At 42.6% G+C, this 8,062-nt stretch overlaps 1 protein-coding gene across 1 annotated transcript in view; it reads right to left on the bottom strand.

The window, feature by feature from the left end:
* Positions 1 to 705: 705 nt before the first annotated feature.
* LOC106814193 (chromatin modification-related protein eaf-1-like) overlaps positions 706 to 8,062 on the bottom strand; it is a 64,816-nt gene continuing 57,459 nt past the window's right edge. Inside the window, exon 4 of the mRNA XM_014818491.1 lies at positions 706 to 790. The gene's annotated coding sequence lies outside the window, so the exon portion shown is untranslated. The remainder of the gene's footprint in view (positions 791 to 8,062) is intronic.

The following is an 8,062-nucleotide window of genomic DNA, read 5'->3' as shown; positions in this document are numbered from 1 at the left end:
CATTATATTTTTATGAAACGCTCCAAGTGCCTGTGCACAGAATATACGACGTGCATTTCCCCGCCGATATTTAGAACCACGGATGACAACTTGCGATAAACTTCGATTTCGTAAACACGATTTACGCGTGGCCGTTAACGGCCGGGAGGCCAGCGTCCACGCGAGCACTAGCGGCGCCCTCTACTTTGGCGGATATCCGCCATACATTCCGAGAAACAGCGCGAGGTTTCCGAACGCGATTCCGTAATGGAAGACGTCGACGCGTCTCCACCCGGAGATGCTTCCGGTCGTTCCTACGACGACGGCGGACACAATGTAAGCGATCGCGCCGGCTGCTCCGTACAGGTTCGACCGCATGAGGCTGACGGCGAGGATCGAAACGAGCGACACTCCCGCGGCGCCCTCTGGCGCCCGACGTCGGACGTCCGTGGGGAGCGAGTTCCAGAGCAGCAGCAGCAGCAGTGAGGTGGCGGTAAGCGCGAGGCCTGCGAGCGGCATGTTGGCGAGGTACATGTACATCGCCGCGACGAACGCCACGCCCATGACGCTGCTCAACCAAGTGAACAGCTCGTGGTAACGCACGAGCTCCGAGGGCGGGCTGCGCATGCCGTATCGCGCGGCACCGCACGTCGCTGCGATGGCAATGACGAGGAAGCCGACCTTGGCCACCAGGTGGCTCATGAGGATGTGGTAGGCGACGTAATACGCCGTCGCGGCAACAACGCCGTCTGACACCGCTGTGCTGATCTGCGCCATGTTGGACTGCTAGTAGTGACACCTAGTGGTCGTCCTAAAAAACAAAACCGTATTGTTAGGCAATGTGCAACGTTCTAAAGATACGTACATACAATGTGATTATAAACACTGTACATAGAGAAGGAGAACTTTTTCAATGCAAGGCAGGTATTGATATTTGGTTAACCAGAAACTTTGCAGAAATGAAATCTGCACCACAACTTGATATGAAGGCACTCCAAGACAAAATTATCCTGTAAAAAAGCTTATCAAGGCCACTGATTTTTTAACAAAACCTGTTATACGGGAGAACGAAAGATCCCTATGCTACGTGGAATGTAGGCTAAGGAAACGGCTGCAAACCAAGTGGGGCAGCCATGACAGTTTATTGCCAGGGGCGTAGCTACGGGGAGGCCTGGGGGCACGTATGCGGCCCCCACAAATTTTTTGTGCCCCCCAGGTGCCCCCCCCCCCACTGAAAATTCATGCTTGATAAAAAAAAAATTGAATTAAAAACAATGCCGGTAGAACAGTATAATACAAAGAAAAGTTATATATAATTGTGCCCACCCCCACGAAAATGTAAGGCCCCCCCCAGTGCCCCACCTGCTGAAAAAATCCTAGCTATGCCATTGTTTATTGCCATTGATATCAGCCATAATTTGCCGTAGCAATGCTACAGGAGGTACGAGCCCAATATTCAGTGTACTAACGTTCATAGTCATATCAGTATACAGAGAAGCAATATGGTGCCTAGTTATCATCAAGAGTAGATAATAACACATTAGATGTGTTATTATCTACTCTTGTTATCATCAATGGTTATCATCAGAGCATATCATGTATGTGTAAACCTACTGGCGTCACCTACTGGCTGATAAAGTAATGTTATCGATTGATATCCACAAGGGTATACATACAAAAGAAATTTTCAACTAGATATATTTCTAACGTCATCCATTATTTCACTAGCCTGTTTAGCTCCATAGTTAGCGTGTGCATGTACTCAAGATTTTGGCAAACTAAGATATTCCTGTCACGGAGACTAGAATAGCCGTCGATATAAATAAACAAAAATAACGAAAACAGCCTAGTATCAAAACGACGTCACAGTACAGACACACATACAGGTATGATGACCAAGTGTGTTAGGACGCACGCACTCGTGCACAGGCATTTGATATACAAGCCCTAGTGCCAAGCCACAAGTTATCTTTGAATTGTACACAAGGGAGAGATAGTGGTCCGCTAGGGGACGGCTCAGATTGGCTAATTTGGTCTCCTATTTATTTTATTTGTATTATTTTTGGCTAATTTTGTTTTATATTAGAATTAGGGATAGGGTTAGGGTTAACTGATTTCTATATCCACAACTTATTTTATACTAATAATGCGCAATCTAGCGGATCACTATCTCTCCCCTGAGACCTACTAGTTATCTTTTCACTTCTCACTACATGGCAACTACGTGAAACAGCCTGCTGGTCGGGCTACCTACTGCCCTACTCCACTCAACCACCTTTACACAGTTGAAGGGTCCAAGGGAAAAACACGAGATGTCACCTATTCATTGTTTTTAGTAATCAACAAATGAAAGTTTGAAGACTCGGCATATTTAATGATGCAATAGTATAAGTTCAAACAATTAGGACAGCATAGTAATATTAAAGGCCCTTCATTTGGTGGAAGGACAGTGACTTTGAGCTTGACCTTATTTGTAACATTGACCTTGAAGTGTGACCCCTATGAACGAAACTGACCTCCCTATGAACGAAATTGACCTATATTCAAGGCTGCAGGTGGAATTATACTATGTCTTCCGAAGACAAAGTGTCACTAGTGTCTACTACCATAAAACGTATACATAGGTTCGCCACAACATTGACCTTGGCCACAAAAGGTCAAGGTCACTTGCACACTGAAGTTCAAAGTTAATGATAAAGTTCTCACTAAAATAAAGAACAAATAATATTAACAATACAATAATGATACATGTATTATTATTATTATTATTAATATGAGCACAATCTTCTGGTGGCAATCCTAAAAAAGAATATCAGTTTTTTTCAGAAAACTTAATCAAATCACATTAAATCAGCTTAAATAAAATAGAGACACAATAATTGCACTGATGGGAAGGAACAATTAAACTATTTACTAAATGACAAGAAATATAATGACACAACCTTCTAGCCCCATTGTCTCCCACAATATTGGGCGTTTCTATCTTCATCGTACATCTTACCTGGTCAGCTGATAAAAATGGCCACAACAGGTGATGTAATTTCTATAACACTACTGGACTGTTGAGCAAGTGATTGCTCTGAATGCGTTTCTATTCTGCTAGTGTGTATTGCCCATATCCGAGAAAAGAACACAACGCTTGTTACACAACATCGTGTATTGGAGAAATCCCTTCACGATTTACGGTACGTGATATTGGGTACGAATAATAATTGTGAATTTAGCATGCTGCTCTGGGGCGCTTGGTCGTCGTTTTTTAACGTTTTGTACTGTTATCATTGATGCAATCAAACAGTCTTGCTCGCTTTTTGTTTCAATTGCGTTAAATTTTAATAACAGTTGCTCTCTTTCTTCCTTAGAAACTTTCTCAAAGCACTGAAGTCTTGAGCACCGACAGTCCTCCCCACTTACGTGGCCACTGAGCCTTTGTAATTTGGTTTTCTCCCTTGTACGTCCTGTTTTTGGCCGTTTTTTAGGCTTATCTGTGGGTTTTGGATGGTTATTATCCGTCATTTCGTTTTCATCTGATCACGTGACGTAGTGACATCTCGTGTTTTTCCATTGGTCGACGCTGACATCTCGGATTTTTCCATTGGACGCCAATACTTGAATGCAGCCTAGACAGTGACTACACTCGTTTTTCCGCTGTAAATCGTAATGGATCGAAGCTTTAGGGCCTACAGAAGAGACATCTACCGGTAACTCAAAAAACCAAAATATTGACATCTCGGGTTTTTCCCTTGGACCCTTCATTTGTTACGCTACGCTGCTACGATTCCGAGCTTGAGGTTATCACCTAACAGACAGCTACAATACATACAACTAATTCACTGTCCCGTGCCAACTAAAACCCGCGTTTACGCGTGCCCCTGGCCGTGATACCGGCAGCAGCTTGTCGCGGTCATGCTAGCTGGCTGGGTTATCAGGCACGTTGACAGGCGGAGGCTTGGAAGGTCGGGGTCAACATTTATTTCCGCATTTAAAAAAAAATTATGGAATTAAACGAGTTTATTTGTTAAGCAATGTACTTTTTACTGTGTTTTCAATGTTAAAATTTCATTTTAAAAACTAGCAACGTACACCATTTGCCATGTTAGCATTTCAAATAGAATGGGGGAAAACCACCTGACACACTCTCCCCTTTACGGTGCTTCGCGCTCATGACTTAGGCTTAAATATTTAGTCAATTCCCTGCGACGGCCCTGGGTTACTATTAGAGATCTGTTTTTTCACTAACAGTTGTTGCGTTTACTATTATACTCTGCTATACCACACTAAACCACAGTCGCTTTAATATCAGATGCGGTTATTTACTAATAATAACTGCCTCATTACACTGACGCTGGTATCATTAACATTCTTAGGCAAAAAAGCTTCGGGTGTATGCTGCGCTTCAACACTAGTTGCCTGGGCAGCTTGCCTACTATTGTTACATGCACCAAGCAACCCAATGCAGTAGCATGTCTTTTATTATTTATATTTTTTGTGTTTAGGGTTTTAAGTAATATAACACAGATTTTTAGTGTAGATCGCTCTCTGTATAACGCCGAAAACCAGTTCTAAACTACCTGTTTTAACCCGCGACCATGACCCTGACTCTATCGCTATCGTTTATGTCCAAAACATATACTCTAATCCAAACTCTAATACTACTAATATCCAAACTCTAATACTTATAATCAAGTTCTAATACTACGAAACCTTAATTCCCACGTAACGTGTTAACGTAAGATTTACGTGGAACAGTTCTTCGACGCACCTTAAACGCGCTATATTAGTAACGCATATATACATGTTCATGAGTGCATGTTATATATACATGTTATATGGCATGTTGTAACATAAGTTATTGCAGACGAAAAGGGCATAGCTCATTCCTCTAAACATTCTTATAAGCAACACTCATACATAATAAACGCACATAGGGAGTTCATATGACGATCACATAAAACTCATATAACAATGTGCCAACGATATAACATGTTAAACCAGAACGCACGAGCGTGTGATTAATGGTTTCGTGGCCCTACTACACTATGGCCGCTTTATGACGATTACTGACGTTCATCGTGGTGGTGCTTACGATAAAAAACCTTTCCAAATACCAAGACGACAGCCATCGCAACGAACAACAACTGTGTTCACGGCACTCGTTACTTCATTAATATCCGTCGATCCGATGAAAAAGCGCTTCAATATCTACATAGCGAGAGTTTTTGTCGAAAATGTTTCTGGATTAGGTATAGCAATTCATGGTAATGCAACCTCGTAGACTTCGAACCTAAGCGAGAATTCCGGCCACATCACGTTAGTAAACAACTACATTAATAATATTTTTTCTATAAGCAAGGTGAAATAAACAGCATTCACGAGAGTGCAGCATTTACTATGCAACGCATGTGACAATTTTATGCAACTCTACTTCTAAAATTTAATACTTACTATGCGTGGCGTCACCCTTTTCCCATTTTTTTTTTCACGGCGCCGCATATATCCAGGTTTTTTACGACAGCGTTGAATTTCTTCTTCTTTGCTGCTTGCTAGTCCTGCACCAACGACTACGCCCTACGCTATAATTACATTCTTATACGCACGCATGCGCGTCGGAGGCCATTATGTAACTGGTGATGCATATATAATAGTAACTACCCTACGGATATGTAGCCATGCAAACTTGAGTTGCCATAAACGCGAATAGTTTTGTATCCTGCGTCTAGTAATTCTCAGCACCTTTGTCACACTTTCTCAGCTGAATATTAGCTCGCTTGCCCTACCGTATTCGGTAATGATCGTTGTCAATGTAGGTGCTATAGTGGGATATTCCGGTGACGTGCGAGAAAGAGTGCGGGCGGGTTTAACCTCGACGTATAAATAGTGGGCGGAGCCGCCCCGTCCTCAGCACCTTCCTTACTTTTGACGTGTCGTCGAGGAAAGTGGTAGTGAACGTGATACGGGGTTCTTTATAGCCAACTTTCTCTACCTTATTCAGTTGTGCCATGAGAGAATTCTGTATTTCTTACTTATTCGCTCTTGAGTAAAATCATTCTGTTTTCGTAGTTACTTTCTGTCTTTTCTCTTCTTTGTAGTCTCTCTGCATACCTTATCCACTTCTTACTCTCTGTTAGTGCGCACTACGCGTCTACACTATGATAATGAGGCATTACACCATTCGTACATATGGCGTATTAGCAGGCATCCAGCGCTGCAGTGAATGTCGACGTATCTTGACAATATATATTCCTGGTTCTAGGACACATAATCAGCAGGTGCTAGGTCAGTGTCAAACACCAAGTCGCCATGAGATTACGAGCGAGGTACTCTAACACAAGTGTTAACAAGTTCGCGGCTTTACATTGTGCTATACTTAGTACTACTGCATTGAGTGGTCGATCAATCGTAAAATCACAACCGTGCGTTTGTACGAAAGCCCAGAAGGTTCATCGAAATGCTCAAATCCTGGAATCTCGTTTCTTTTAAAGTTTAGATACAGCTAGGCAAATGAAATTTCTATAATAATTTTATTGACATAAGGAGTGGAAAGTAAATCGTAAATCTCCTGCTCTGATGACAAAGGCAGACTTTTTTAATTGTTAGTGATTTTTAATTGAGGAATTTAGCTTGTGCCTTCTGCGCCTTTCGCCATTTTGTCATTATTTTGCCACGGCGTAAAGGTTGCCCATCCGTGGCGTCAGATTGGATTAATCCGTTCCGTGTGTTTAGGCATCAATAATGCGTGCTCTTAGATCGCGGATTACTCTCTCTTGTACCTCGCATCTTATGCCTTCGTACTAAATAAGAATTAACAGAGTTTATATCCAAATAATTCGTTCAATGTTCTATTACTCATTATTGATTATAGGTAACTAGAGTTCCATTAATAGAACATGCTTTCAATGCAACAACGACGCGCGCGACGGACGGACGACGCGACAACGAACGGGACGACGACGACGACGACGACGACGACGACGACGACGACAGTGATATATCCTTCTGCACGTGAGGACTTATTACCAGCGACGTGGGATATACGACGATGTCGGACATTTCTGTCTCTTGCGAACATCACGTTACCTCTCTCAGACGCATCCTTGCTGATCTTCAGCTCTAATGGTCTAGCACTGCGGGCGGTTTCTGTGAGATACTGCTCACATTTGATCCTACTCACATCGTCCGATTGCTTCAGACTGCGAATCACGATCTGCGCGTTGAGATTCCTCACTCGCTTCAGCTGTTTCAAGGAAGGAGAAGGACAGAGAGGATGGCTTCGTGATGCCGTATTGTGCGGATAGGCAAGGAGCCACACTACTACTACGATACTACTACTACTACTACTACTACTACTACTACTATACTCTAACTACTCACTACTACTACTACTACTACTACTACCTATACTACTACTACTACAGTACGAACTACTACTACTACTACTACTCTACTACTCCTGCTACTTACTACTACTTACTACTAGCTACGACTACTACTACTACTTACTACTACTACTACTACTACTTACTTACTACTACGACTACTACCAGAACGAGTAAGATGACATAAAGGCATACTTTATTATCTTACTCCTCCTTACTAACTTACTTACCTACTACTATTACTACCTACTACTACTACTACTACTCTCTTACTTACTTACTACTACTACTACCTACTACTTACTACTACTACTACTACTGCGCTGCTGCTACTACTCTAGTTACGTACTACTACTACTACTACTACTTACTACTACTTACTACTCTACTATACCTACTATACTACTACTACTACTACTACAGCAACGACTACGACTACTACTACTACTATACTACTAGCTACTACTACTACTACTACTTACTACTACTAACTACAACACTACTACTACTATTACTATACTCCCTACTACCACTCTACTTGAGTACGTGTAACATCTGTACCTTAGGTAGAGAGCGCGCGAAGGCGGTGAACGTAGTTCCACCGATGATGAAGCTAGCAGACAGAGCTCTAGCTTGACGGCGTGGATTGTGGGCAGGGATGAACGTAATGGGCGACGGGGGGCCCCATGAACGACCCAGACGAGCCCGGC

This window comes from Priapulus caudatus, unplaced genomic scaffold, assembly GCF_000485595.1.
Source record: "Priapulus caudatus unplaced genomic scaffold, Priapulus_caudatus-5.0.1 Scaffold882, whole genome shotgun sequence".
Lineage (NCBI taxonomy): Eukaryota > Metazoa > Priapulida > Priapulimorpha > Priapulimorphida > Priapulidae > Priapulus > Priapulus caudatus.
This window is presented reverse-complemented; position numbering and strand designations above follow the sequence as displayed.